The 15,718-nt window shown below is 41.8% G+C and overlaps 1 long non-coding RNA gene across 1 annotated transcript; it reads right to left on the minus strand.

The window, feature by feature from the left end:
* Window positions 1–4,007: 4,007 nt before the first annotated feature.
* LOC121695776 lies at window positions 4,008–13,109 on the minus strand. The gene is made up of 3 exons (XR_006026159.1): window positions 13,096–13,109; window positions 8,631–8,635; window positions 4,008–4,087 (listed from the first exon to the last, which is right to left on the minus strand). It is a non-coding gene; the product is annotated as an uncharacterized LOC121695776 (long non-coding RNA).
* Window positions 13,110–15,718: the final 2,609 nt, after the last annotated feature.

Genomic DNA, 15,718 nt, shown 5'->3' on the forward strand with positions numbered 1-15,718 from the left:
TCTCTCCCCTCCTCCAGACAATTCCCCAAATCTCTCCCCCTTCTCCAGACAATGACTCAAATCTCTCCCCTTCTCCCGTCTCTGAGAGAAACTATCAAGAAAAAAAAAGACACAGACAGAGGACAGCAGGGGAGAGAGGGAATGTGAAAGAATGAGAGGGAGGAAAAGTGAGAGAGGGGCTTTACAGTACATTTACCTGAGTACAGTACAGTACATTTACCTGAGTACAGTACAGTACTTGAGTACAGTACATTTACCTGAGTACAGTGCATTTAACTGAGTACAGTAGAGTACTTGAGTACAGTACATTTACCTGAGTACAGTACAGTACTTGAGTACAGTACATTTACCTGAGTACAGTACATTTACCTGAGTACTTGAGTACAATTTTGAGGGATCTGTACTTTACTCGAGTATCATTTTTGGGGAGTACTCATTACTTTACTCAAGTGCATTTGAGAGGCAAATATTGTACTCTTCACTCCAGTACATTTCTATCCATAACCGTGAGTACCAGTTACTTCTTCTAAAAAAAAAAAAGGAAAAAAGAAAAATCTCGGAAACCCTCAATTTGTTGTTTCCCTCTCAAACGTGATTGGATTGTGCAGGCGCCGCTGATTGGGACAGCCAATCACCTTCAGCTTTCCGCCAAAGTCAACTCCATGGTCATATTTAGATAAGAATACGAAATATGGATGAAGACGCAGCAGGTCCATCCCGGGAATGGGCCAACCTGTGGCCCCTCCTCGCCAGACTATTTCAATTTTCTGAACAAGTTAATGATAGTTTTCACTTCAAATGTTTCAATTACAAAATAGTATTTTGTATTTGAAATACATATTTTAAATACATGTATTAGAAATACTGCCCATCCCTGGCAACATGGTAAAAAGGTGAAAAAGACTTGATTTTACTTTCAATTCCTTTTACATTCTCCAAGGTATTAACATTAAACATTTTCTTAACTCCATGTAGGATGTTTCTGTAAATGAACTGTTGCAGTAGTAATGCAATATTTAGAAAATGTAGACTACTCTTGTACTCTTGATACTCAAGTACTTTTAAAAACAAGTACTTCAGTACTTTTACTTAAGTAGACATCTGACTGTTGTACTTTTACTTGTACTTGAGTAAAATTGACTCTTTTACTCAAGTAATAAAGCTGTGTACTCTGTCCGCTTCTGGTGCTTTTATACAACAATTCTACCACAAACTAAATAATCTGAAAACACCCCATTATTGTTTAAAAATGTTAATTTCGACATCGTTGTTACGCATCAAAAAATAGTTCCCTTTTCAATTGACAGCGTCTTGGTTGCTAGGTAACCAACATTCCAGATCCCTCGTTACAGGTCTTTGTGGTTTTTCGTGTCTTCATTGAAAGAAATTTTGAAAGTCGGCTGAAATCACATTCATATCTAGCTTTGTTGCATGCATGTTACAAGGACGCTGGGCCATGTCATGTAAGGGACATGGTACTGCAAAAAAAAACGGAAAGCCTACATTGCAGAACCACTCAACTTTATTAATTTATGGTGAATAAATATTACACTATTGTGCACAGCCCCATACTGTATGCTTTTCTGACGTGATGATGCTAGCACGCTATGCTACTATGCTAACGTTAGTTATCTACAAGTCTCCTCCAAGTGACAATCATATTATACACAATGCTGGCAATGCTGAGAACAATTAGCATCCTCGTTTATCTTACTTACATTGAGTTGACTGTGTGGCTTAATCCACAGATGTGGTGAAGCACTGTTTCGTTATGGTTTGCTAAGGAGTAACCCATTGCTTAAAATAGTGCAGAGCTGAGATATGAGAACATTGTGTCGAATCTTCGCATTGTATCGCAGAGTGATTTATTATTAGCTGTGCAAAGTCTGAGTTGAAATATCCAGGGATATTCCAACTCATGGAACGTCTCTCGGCCAATAATAAACAAATAAATAGTTCTACAGAACCCAATTGTTGTATAAATAAGCATTAAAACCCGTAATTCTGATTCTTAAAAATCATGACAAATGTACAGTCAACAACTATGGCTACGGTGTAAGAAATAGCCACCATAGGAATAGACATTGCTTAGCTAGCATGTTAAGTGCTAAGTGAACATGCTAAGTGTTCTAAGTGCTAAGTGACTTTGTGGTTGGCATTTTAAAACATTATACAGTGTTTCTCAAGATCTAAAGGGATCTATTTGTAGAAACAATACAACAATGTCGCGCAGCGGCGATCTGGAAAAAAAGTCTTTCAGATTCAAAGCTATATAATATGGACGAGGCCTGAACAAGAGATAGAAAAAGAGAGAGAAAAGGATAGGGAACAGTAGATCATGTGGAAGAGGAGGACAGGAAGAACTAGATTTGCGGTTCCGAGGAACTGCAAGAGTGGGTTTGATCAGGGGCATGGGACTCGGCCTCATCCAAGGATTCCAACGGTACCTCATTTATGAAAATTGGGCACACGGATCAAAAGTTATCTGCATTAACGCAACATCCAATAAGCTAAAACGCATAAATATCGTGGTTGCTATATGCTGGTTGCTATGGCAATCATGCTGGTTGCTATGGTAGTCACTAGGTTAGAAGGCCAGCGCCTCCTGAGAGGCCTGAAGGGTCAGTTCTGAGGTTGTTGGCTGCTGGAACCGAAAAATGGACTGCATTTTCTTAAAAGACAATGTGACTGAAGTGCGGGCAAAGTTTGCACAGAAATGTACAATTTTTCCCACCCTCATCGACCTTGTCATAAAACTTGTTTAAATGATCACACAACGCCTCCTTGTTGCTTTGTCGTCTACATCAGCCTGAGGCCCAGTCAAGGCATACTTTGCCTTGACATGAACCCACCCCCTCCTCCCACCTCCCATCAAATTGTAATGATATCACAATTATTATTATTTTTATACTATATTGAGTACTGCTTTACTAATGTAAAATATAATTAAGCCTACAATAGTTTCATTGTTTTTGCATTGTTGCATGATGCTTGCATGAGAAATACTAGAAATACAACAGCAATTATATGGGTTTTTTCGTTGTTTTGGGATGTTTCCCTCATGCAAGCATCATACACTGATAGAGTATAGGGAGGGAAAGTAATCTCATCGCCATCTAGTGGTTGCGTTCCTAGAGTTTAGCGGAGTGGATGGGATTTTATTTTTAGAAAAAATATATCTCGGTGCACATTGGGATCTTAATTTAATGCCTTCCATATGTTAGGCACTGGGGTCACCTCTATTGCTTCAAGTGGTCATACCTTATGTTTAGGATCAGTTGAATTGTTTTGAGTTTTTGTCGTAACACGGTGATAAGGAACTACAGCTGCATGTGACGTCACATGTTTGGGCGCTTAATCTCTAACTGATCAATACAGCAATTTGCTTAACTGGCTTAACATATTTTTGTAATAACGGAACGTGATGTAAACCGCGTGGTGATAACCTTTTGTCTGGATAACTGGTGTTGTGCTTCTACTCACATGAAGAGCTGGCTGTAAGTGTTAAGTGTCAATGCTAACCAGGCTAATAAACAAACCATGCTACCGTGAGTAACGTCGAAGGGTAAAGTCACGTGACTTCTTTTGTAGTTCGTTTATGAAACAAAAGGAGCAATTTCGATTTTCTTAAATAAGGCAAAATAGGGTCTGACATTTTCACAGTTAGAAGATTATTACTGTATAGACACTGAAAAATATTTTTGGTGGATAACATCGCTGATTTGGCTTCACAATATTTTTAAAAATAGGTCTATGGGACTTAACATTGGAGCTGCTCTTCGATAGGAACACAACCACTTGGGGCGCTGGTTTTCACTTTCCCTCCCTATATGCTATTTAATTACTTTCATTTGAATGCCTGAATGTAAGAATTCAGGAAACACAATATCAGCTTTTACCATTTCTGTTGTTTACAAGTTTATGTAAATCACATAAAACATGAACTGTTTACATACTACTGTTTACATTACTGTACACAATAATACTGTGCCCATTCATTAACATATATTAAACATCAGGCGTCTTGTTTACACATTTAAACCATATTTGCACATCGAATTTCGACTCCAAATTGTAGTAACTACATCTACGAAGTCTAAGGAAGATAACCAGGTAGTCTTTTCAAAGATTACGTCGATTTTATGAGAACGCCAGCCCTCAGAAAAGCAGTAACTATTCATTCATTCACTTCCTTTTTTCTAGCTCGCAAAATCGCGGTTGTTCTGTTTACACATTAAAACCATATACAATTCAAATTTCTCCTCCAAATTGTAGTAACTACATCTACGAAGTCTAAGGAAGATAACCATGTAGTCTGTTCAAAGATAGGATAAATCTTGACAGAACTACAGACCTTGTGAAAGTAGTACCTAAAATGACTCCATTTACTTCATTGCAAAATCACGGTTGGTCTGTTTACACATTAAAACCATACTAACAATTTACATTTCGACTCCACATCGTTGTAACACCATACCAAGGGTCTTAAGAAGTGAGTCAATTTGGCTGATTACGTTTTTAACGCATTTCCAGGTCGTCAGCTCAAAAAAAGCAGTGGCTATTGCTAACGCATTTATTTTCAATGCTTAGCATGTTAGCTAACATTAATAGGTTTGTATATGTGCTAACGCTTACTTGAACGTTCCCTATTGTGGCTTGTGGGGTAGAATCTAACTTGTTGACACGTTTAACATTACTGTTTACTACTTTGTGTAAATCACATGACTGTAATAAACTGTAACTTACTGAGAGCTAAGGTAATTCTGATTCCGACTGCCAAGTAACATCCAAACAGTGTGATGAATGGCCATCACGTAAAGCATATGACAACAGCGCCCGTCTGTATATGTGAACGAGACGTGAACGGTACTGTTTTTTATTTTTTAATAAACCGCCTGTAGACTTTCACAGTTCTCAATGCGTCGGTTTACATGTAGATACCCTCATTATGCTATGGTGTAAGTGTGTTGCTATTTGGAGCCTTGGTAGCGATTTATTTTAACTCTACGTTTAGTTCAAGCATCGTTGTTTGGTGGGTCAGGTGACGAGCCGTTGAATCACAGCACAGCACCCAGAATGCATTGCAACACACCGTCATGAAGGGACTCATCGTTAGGTCGGCTTTAAATAGCATACAGAACCTATAGTAATTTAACGTTTTCTGTAAGCTCCACAGATCGTGGCAAGACAATTGAATTAATTGTGGACTTCTTGCCGGGCAATGATGAGTAACTTAACTTGAACAGTAGTGTGGTGTGAATGTGTATAATATCTGAATGAATGTGTGTTTCTCAATGTTATAATCTATACAACTGTATATAAGATTAAGTTTGAATGGAGCTAGCTGGGCATTGAACTGGGCTGAATGGACTGGGAAAAAAAATATATTTTTTTAAATGACCTGAATGAACATGGATTCACTTTTGGTGCTTGCAAGGCATTGAACTGGGCTGAATGGATTTGGAAAATATATATATATATATATATATTTTAATGACCTGTATGAACATAGATTGGCTTCCCGCTCTGCCATCTTTTTTTACATGACCTTTACACTTGGTGCTGGCAAGGCATTGAACTGGGCTTCATTCAAGGATTCCAACGGTACTTCATTTATGAAAATCGGATATACGGGTCAAAAGTTACATGCACACACCTTACACAGACAGCCCAGCCCAGCCCATTAGACATTGCCAGATGGCTTAGAACTCTGCCAGGTGCAAGCTTAAACAATTAGAGCTGTGATGTCACAATTAGAATTAGAATCCTGAACATTCCGCCATTCATTTCAATTGGGCCGAAAAACGGGAATAACGTGAAAACGACAAGGGCCAGCGACACGACAGTAACAAGCTCCCTACACCGGTTCGGGCCTGAATTTTTGGAGTTTGGACCGCGTCGATAGCTCAAACGGTCTAGGAGCAGTAGTTAGTACAAAAAGTGGGTGAAAAAGAAGATATAAGTAAACTTAAGAAGAACAATAGTGACTTCGCCATGCTGTGGTCTTGCTGGATCAAACCCACTAATGAGTGATAGAGAAAGATGGGGATAGAGAGAGTATGTGAGAGAAAGAAGGAGGGAGAGCATGAGGTAAAACTGAGAGAGAGAGATTAATTCTAAAAGAGCTGCTATGAGCATACTTGATAGTTGTGCTACACTGTGATTTTACCTGACAGCCCTCATAGCTTCCATTGGGATGCGGTGTCACAGGCACAGAGGCTGGGATTGACTTTCTGAGTCTGGCCTTGTACGAGCGGGCGTACGGGGTTTCATAACAGCTCCATTCTCCCTCCGCCTGACACTCTCCGTGCCGCCGCTGTGCGTCTGAAGCCCAACTTTTGCAGAATAATAAATAACATCATCCACTTTGGGGTAAACACTGGCAGATGTCTCCCAGCGTCACTACCAGCCTCTCTCCGCTCCCTCATGGTGTTTGTAAGCCACAGCTGAAAGGAGTGGGTTTGTGGATGTTTCACATTTCTACATTCACCAGCAATGTCGGCCTTGGTACAGCTGCACAATGCAATGTTCCTATCATGGTGTTCATGCACTGTTATCAGTGTGTGTAGCAGTGCACCAAGACTCTATACCAACACATACTCAAAAGCCCAAAGCCTATGAAATACTAAAATAAGTCTTGATAGGAACAGCATGCCGATGTTTATGTTATGTTCAGCTATTTCATGTTTAAACTGTTATTACGATATGAGGACATAACGTGTGGTCCTATTCTGTTCTATACAACAAAAACAAAGTCTTACACTATTGTTCATCATAATGAAACGCTAGCCAAATAAGACACCAATAAAAGCCAACTGTTCTCGTCTTGATGTTGTGTGTTTGTATGTGTGTGTGGTGTTATGTGTGAGAGAGAGTGTGTGTTAACATGAATGTGTCTTAACACTATCATTTATATTTACACAAGCACAGACTGACACAATACATTATGAGACACATTACACACAGTACAAAAAATGATACACACACACACTCCCACTCAGTCCAAACAGGTTGAGATTCAGCAGTGGGCTTCAAAGAGCAGTTTTGGCCCAGGGCTAAGAATCTCACCAGGCATTTCATCTGTATGTGTGAGTCTCTCCCACCAGTCTTTTGTCCCCTGATCAAAGGTGTGTGTGTGTGTGAGCGTGGAGCCAGCGGGAACATTTAAGCCTCCCGAGGAGAACTTGTATCCTGTTGTCGATATCCAGAATCAATATTGCACCCACTATCACACAAACACACACACACGCAATCACACAAAAACAAAGAGAGACAATAGAGACAATGGCCCTAATTTATCAACAGAGCGTAGAAACCAGCGTGGATCTGAGCAGACAAATCATCTCACGACGGGGCTTATGTGTGATTCATGAATTGTTCGCTCCAATTCCAGCATAAGACTGAATGTGTTGGTAAATGTCGCTGCTGAAAACAAGCGTAATTTAGGCTAAATATCACACCCCAATACATGCTCATTTTAGAGGTCTCGCCCCTAAAATTTACAACATGAAGAGACGTCCAAAAGAGAAACATTTCTGACCTGGGGATAGCCACAGTGACGTTGCATGTCCAGTTGAACCTTGTTCATTTAGAATTGCGGGAAACTATAGCAATTTAAGAGCAACAGACTTTATTTTCGCAGAGAGAACACATACAAATACATTCATTACGAAACCATGCGGCACCTGCCATTTGTCACTTGGGAAAAAAAATGTATGACTGTTGCACTTTCCAAAGCGAAACTAATTCTCTCCACATGTGACTATCCTACAACAGACAGACTGAGGAAGTCATTCATCCCCAGGGCCATTGAACTGTTTAATGCATCACTTAAGGGAAGAGGAGAAATAGACTTCTCCGCATAGTCTGTCTGCCTCTTCACCACCTCCAATGTCTTGAACTGTCTGTCCACTAGTCACTTTACATTTGTCTTCTGCCTCACTGTTTGCGTGCTGTATTAGCACATATGCACAACCCCTCCCTCCATGCCACATACCTTTCTTAATATAGTTATTTATATATAGATATATACTGTAGACTTTATTCTTGCACTGTTGCACTGTTTGACTTACTCATTTGCACCATCACCATGACACTCATTCACACAGAGCACCTTACCTTACCTTATGCACAGAGAACCACAGGCTCAGTCCCTGCTTCAGTCATTGCAAGCGCACCTGATTGATTATTCATTGATTATTATGCGGATACTGTTTTTTAGAATTGATTTTGATTAAGTTTTATTTAGTATAATTTGTATTTTGTATATTTAGTATATTCTTTATCTTCTACAGTCCTTATTGCTTAGTTGTGTTTTTTATATTATATACTTTTAATTACTTTTTCTGCTGTTAGTGAATGTGTGTGTGTGTGTTGTCTGTATGCTACTGTGACCTTGAATTTCCCCTAGGGATCAATAAAGTATATCTATCTATCTATCTATCTATCTATCTATCTATCTATCATCCTTAGCTATCAAATGTGTCAACATAACAGGCGACATTATGGACAGTAGGCTACAGATGTGCAGGAAAAGTCTTAGGTCCAAGATACTCTATGAATTCATCTCTACCAATGTACAGTCTTCTGCAGATTTACTGCTACACCCTGATACATGCCGCCTCAAAAACAAAAACTTGTGTACACGAGTTGAGACTTGACGAGAGATTCGGGCGTAGACTCCGCTCACGTTCAGATTGATAAATGCCATCCATGCTTTGCGTGGAAATGAGCATACGCCTGTCCTACGCCTGCTTTATGTCGTGTGTTCATTTCACACACACACACACATATGCATGCGCACACACACACACACAAACACACACACACACACACACATTGTAGATGACAAGAGTAAGAGCAGTATCCTACTGATGTGTTATTTCATAGCATCCTCTCTGCCTGCACCAGTATAAATGGTCAGTCTGAATAGAGTGGAGTGGTGAAAAAAAGATGATTTCTGTAAGAACATTGTTTAATTAAATTAGGAAAGTATAATACAATGACAAATGTGGTTTAATTATCACACTGTTACACAGCTGTATTACAACTTTCTCTGTTAGCCAATATTCTAACACACATACATACAGTACACATACTGTACAATGTTCTCTATTAGAGACTAACATACTAACATAACATACAAACACATACTAACACAGCAGGCAGTTAAGATATCACAACTAAAACACATGTACACACACACACATTTACAATTTGGAACTGAGGACTGAAGCAAGAGTGAAAAGTCATTTTTTAAGAGCTTGCCCTTGTGTCATTGCTACTCAATGTTACCCATGATGCAGACTTAATCTGTTTAATAAATGTCAAACATGATTGTACACACACACACACACACACACACACACACTACTCTCAGTGGAAAAGCACACAGTGGCTTCTCAGCATGAAGTGTCATTGGGGACAGTTCTGACATTCTTCTCTGTGTGATATTCCTCCCTTCTCCGCCAGTGAGGTTGCGCACACACACACACACACACACACACGCGCACACACACACACACAAACACTCACACACACACGCACACTCACACACACACGCACACACACACACACACACACACACACACACACACACACACACACACACACACACACAGCCAGTGGGGCTGCACACACACCTACCCACACACATTTACATAGACACGCACACACACTCACATACACAGTCCGAGAGACTGCCTACTCTGGTCCTGGATGTTGCATTTTATGTGGCTAACATTTTCATTATGTTTAACCGCACTCTTACATTCACACACACACACACACACACACTCACACAGATACAATAACTGCTTTCAGACATAGATACAATAGCCTGACATGTCCTCAGCACTATATGCAAATCGTTGTCAAACAGATGTTCGACCTTTCGGGTGATTCAGATATGATGCGTACATGCGGATATTATGTGAGAACGCCACCCACGCACATGGACAGAATCCCCACGTGGTTGAGTGAGGGAGGAGGGGGGGGGGTGTCTTGTGCGGTGTGGGATATGACGGTAGCGCAGGTAGTGGCTTGTGCGGTGTGGGATATGACGGTAGCGCAGGTAGTGGCAGGTAGCTCACAGCCACAGCGCATTAGAGAGGCCGTCGTCATCATCATCATCATCATCATACAAAAAAATTGCACCAAACCCGAAATTAAAAATGGCACAAAACAAACCCAAGTGTCAGTTTGTCAGTAGCCTACAGGCCATGGTTAAAAGTGTGAAAAACATGTGACATGAGTGAACAAAAGTGTAGTATGTGACCAAAAGTGGCATTGACAACAACGACAACACGTTACATAGTGCTTTTCTCGGCACTCTAAGCGCTGATGGCACAGGCCATGACTAAAGGCTCACAGGTTTGCGTACCATGGTCCCTGTCCGTTGCCGTGGTGGTAAAAGGGCTCTGACCTCCACACTGGACCATGAGGAGGGTTCTACTGGCCATGGGCCTGCAGGATTGACCTCCACACTGGACCATGAGGAGGGTTCTACTGGCCATGGGCCTGCAGGATTGGCCTCCACGCTGGACCATGAGGAGGTTCTACTGGACGGGCCTGCAGAACTGGCAACCTCTTGATCACCTGCTGCATGTGCATGTTGGGGTCGAGGAGCCGTTTGTTGAGTTGAGTGCTCTCCTTTTCCAGTGTGCGTTGAAAGAAACGTGTAGAATCAACTTTAACGCGCCCGCAAAGCATCCCGGGAAGGCGGCGCTGTATTTGAAAAAATGCTGCGCGTCAAAAAGCTGACCGATGCCCATCTTTACGCAAATTAATCCGTTGAACGTGACGCGACTATCAAATGAAAGCACAAGGTTGTTGTACCACAATGTTGCCTATCGGGATATGTTGTTCAGATATACGGCCCAATGTCTTGATATGCACAGAACACAGAAGTAGCTATTGATTCCTTTGCTCTCTCCCACACACAGACATACAGACTTACACACACTCATGCAGATTTACACACACACTCACGCAGATTTACACACACACACACACTCACGCAGATTTACACACACTCATGCAGATTTACACACACACGCTCACACAGATTTACACACACTCACACAGATTTACACACACAGATACACCTGCGCCCGCTCCTCTCAGCAGTCAAGCACAGTGTAATCTCACTGAAAATCAAAGGCACACAGGCAGGCGCTCAGGGACAGGAGTGTGTGGGTGTGTCACTGTCAGCTGCAAGTCTGTATGTGTATATGTGACTGTGAGTGTGTAAGAGACTATGTGATGTGTGCATGCACGACTGTGTGTATGTGTAAATGTGTGAGTATGTGAGTGATTGTGTGTGTGTGTGTGTGTGTGTGTTTAGTGAGGGGTGGAACAAATGAAGGAAAAGACAGAAAGTGGATATTGAAGCATGGAGCTTTCATATTGTGAGGAGAATCGACATCAATGGCATTATCCACAGTCAAAGACGGATCAAGGTAAATCGACATCTGTTCCACTGCCTGCACACCGTGTGATTATGTCTGTGTGTGTGTGTGTGTGTGTGTGTGTGTGTGTGTTCATGCTACTCAGGTGCTCATCTGCTTCTGCATGGTTGGTGATCTCTCTCTCTCTTTCTCCCTCTCTCTCTCTCTCTCTCTCTCTCTCTCTCTCACACACACACACACACACAATTTACGTTACAAAACATTCTGTGTGCGTTTACTGCAGGAGAGGCCGCAGGTTACAGGGGCTACAATGACAGCAGAACAGCACAATGTTTTTTAATGTGTGTGTATGTGTGTGCATATTAGTAAATATTTGTGCAGGTGTGTGTGTCTGTCTGTTTGTGCTTACATATGTGTGTGTGTGTCTGTTTGTGCTTACCTATGTGTGTGTGTGTGTGTCTGTCTGTCTTGCTTAAATATGTGTCTGTGTGTCTGTTTGTGCTTACATATGTGTGTGTGTGTTTGTCTGTTTGTGCTTACATATGTGTGTGTGTGTCTGTTTGTGCTTACCTATGTGTGTGTGTGTGTGTGTGTGTGTGTGTGTGTGTCTGTCTGTCTGTTTGTGCTTAAATATGTGTATGTGTGTCTGTTTGTGCTTACATATGTGTGTGTGTTTGTCTGTTTGTGCTTACATATATGTGTGTTTGTGCTAACATATATGTGTGTGTATATATGTATGTTTGTGCTTACATATGTGTGTGTGTGTGTGTGTGTCTGTTTGTGCTTAAATGTGTGTCTGTGCTTACATATGTGTGCAAATGTGTGTATGTGTCCACGCACATTTGTTGTGTGTGTGTGTGTGTGTGTGTGTGTGTCACTGCTGTACGGTGACAAATACTTTAAAAGCCCAGTCTGGTGCAGCTGTCCTTAGGCTCATGGTGGGTGATCCCCTCCATGTGTACAAGAAGCACACGGTAGGGTGTTAGGGGACTGTACTGGTGCCTACTGTGTGTGTGTGGTGTGTGTGTGTTTGTGTGTGTGTGTGTGTGTGTTTGTTTGTGTGTGTGTGCGTGTCTATGTGAGGTGTGTGTCTGTGTTTGTGTGTGTGTGTGTTTCCAGTGGGGTGTGGGTGTTCCTACAGGGTCGAACAGCAGGTCGCTTTTCATGAGGGCTGCCTGTGATGTGTGTATCAAACACACACACCAGCAAACCAATACAAAAAACACCACAAGCCCTACAAACTAACAACACCTGGGGTGGCAGAGGGAGAGAGAGAACGACAGAGAGAAAGAACGACAGAGAGAGAGAGAGGAAGGGAGAGAGATAGAGAGAGAGAGAGAGAGAGATGCAATGAATACAAACAGCATAGAGCATGGAAAAAATAAACGTTGAGAAGTAGTGACAGAACACAAGTAAGTCTAAAAATCTGTACAATCTGTAGAGGTGGAAAATAAAAGAGTGAGCATGAGGAAGCAGAAAAGGAGGGAGAGATAGAAAAGATGGAGGGATACAGAGAGAGAAGAGGGGCGGGTAAATGCTGCCGAGACTGCTGATTTCGGATGCTGAAACACCAATTAGGCTTTAACCGCTGCCAAATATGTTTCCCCATAAATACTGTGGTTCTCTCCCTCATCCTAGCAATTAGTGTTTCACACTCTCTCTCGCTCTCTCTTTCTCTCCGACACACACACAAACACTTGTTACATTCCAGCACACATACACAGATGAACCTCCTCCACCCCCAAACACATCTTACAAACACACACACACACACACACACACACACACACACCTGTAAAAACTGGAACTGAGGACTAGAGAACTAGAGAGAGTACAGACAAAAGGAAGAAGATGACTAACAGAAAATGGCCACCAACTTACACACACATACGACCCCCAGCGAACACAAACCACACAGATACCAGCTGTCTCTCACACACACACAGCTCCAGCGAACACAAACCACACAGATACCAGCTGTCTCTCACACACATACAGCTCCAGTTTCTATTAACCCCCCCCCCCCCTTCAAGACCTTCACAAGACACAGACAAACACCTGCATTGTGTGGTACCTTTTACACACGTACACACACACACACACAACACTTACCCATGCAAGACACTCACACACACACACACACACAACACTTAGCCGTGCAAGACACCCACACACACACACACACAACACTTAGCTGTGCAAGACACACACACACACACACAACACTTAGTCGTGCAAGACACGCACACACACACAACACTTAGCCGTGCAAGACACTCACACACACAACACTTAGCCGTGCAAGCCACGCACACACACACACACAACACTCTTCCCATTAGGCCAGTTAAAAGTCATGAGTTTTGTTGGGCTCCTGCATTGGGGGCCATGAATACTGTAAACATGCTGCGTCTTTTCTCTCCACTTCCTTCCATCGCTCCGTCTCTCCTTCCATCGCTCCGTCTCTCCTTCCATCGCTCCGTCTCTCCTTCCATCACTCCATCTCTCCTTCTATCACTCTGTCTCTTCTATCGCTCCATCTCTCCTTCCATCGCTCCGTCTCTCCCTTTCTCTCCACCTCCACTTCCTTCTATCGCTCCATCTCTCCTTCTATCACTCTGTCTCTCCCTTTCTCTCCACTTCCTTCTGTCGCTGCATCTCTCCTTTTGTTTTTCCGTCCTTCGAGAGAATCCCATGTACTTTGAGCTTTGGCACAGAACTGAAGGCAGTGAAGCAAGAAATGCACACACACACACACACACACACACACACACACACACACACACACACGACAACCACTCATGCACACAGTGATAATAAACCAGACAAAGCCCCGCTCTGTACAATTAAGCAATATAGCACGAGTGAGAGTGGGGTTGGTCATGGATATTCCCACGGGTGTTGTTCGGCCGTAGCCACGAGGCCGGAGGCGTGCTATATTGCTTTTATACAACAATTCTACCACAAACTAAATAATCTGAAAACACCCCAATATTGTTTAAAAATGTTAATTTCGACATCGCTCTTACGCATCAAAAAATAGTTATTTTCAATAGACAGCAGCTTGGTTGCTAGGTAACCAACATTCCAGATCCCTCGTTACGGGTCTTGGTGGTTTACATGTCTTCTTGAAAGAAATGTTGTATCTTACTTACATTGAGTTGACTGTGTGGTTTAATCCACAGATGTGGTGAAGCACTGTTTCGTTATGTTTTGCTAAGGAGTAACCCATTGCTTGAAATAGTGGAGAGCTGGGTGTCAAATCTTCGCATTGTATCGCGGAGTGATTTATTATTAGCTGTGCAAAGTCTGAGTTGAAATGTCCAGGGATATTCCAACTCATGGAACGTCTCTCGGCTAATCAGAAACAAATAAATAGTTCCATAGAACCCAATTGTTGTATAAAGAGGGTGGTTCTTGATCACATTACTGTAACAACAAGCACTGGACTCGGTATAGTCAAAGGTCTGGTATGGGACACTACAAGACTTAAAGAAATGTTAATGAAATAGAAGGGATTTGCATGAGGGAACTCGTCATTGATTTCTTTGCAGCCTAAAAAACAATAACTGCACTGGGCAGAAGTCAAGCAGTTCTGCTGAAAGCCCATTTGAGCGGAGTGAGCCATCACGATCAAACAGAGAATCCACTCACAGTTAAGTCTCCCATTAAGAAACACGAGTATGCGTTTGAGTATACGGACGTGACGAGAGGAATTAAAATGTATAATTGACCACTAAAGGCACTGTGACGACTGTGTGTGTGTGTGTGTGTGTGTGTGTGGGGGGTTATTAATCACGCCTTGAGAGGTTGACTGTGAGGAATCATCTTTGATTAAATGTGGCTGGGAGAGTATGCTCTGTCAAGTGCACATCAATTAAAATGTCCTTCGCTCGCTCCAGCCATGTTAGCACTTTTACATATTAATCCCCCAGTCGGCTCCCCAGCATATTAACATCAGCTGCTGTACTTAATGCTAACACCAAGGCCTGCCGCCAAGAGAAGTGCACTGTGGCCTTAAAGTAAAAAAAAAAACCACCAAATATTAGGAAAGAAAATAGCTAATCATAACATTAGAGAAATAATAATTTAGCAAGCAACAAAATGGACACTTAGTAACCAAATGAATAAATAATAAAAAAGTATATAATAATAATAATAATAATACTAATAATAATAATGACTTTGCGTATTTCTTGTCATTAGTTTGAAATTAGTTTTGAATTCAGTGTTGATTAAAGCTTATTCAGGTTCTGATTATCTCTGTCTCAGTAGAGACTGGGCAGAAGGTCAAGTAGCCGCTGGAGTCT

Source organism: Alosa sapidissima, chromosome 21 (genome assembly GCF_018492685.1).
Source record: "Alosa sapidissima isolate fAloSap1 chromosome 21, fAloSap1.pri, whole genome shotgun sequence".
Taxonomy (NCBI): domain Eukaryota; kingdom Metazoa; phylum Chordata; class Actinopteri; order Clupeiformes; family Clupeidae; genus Alosa; species Alosa sapidissima.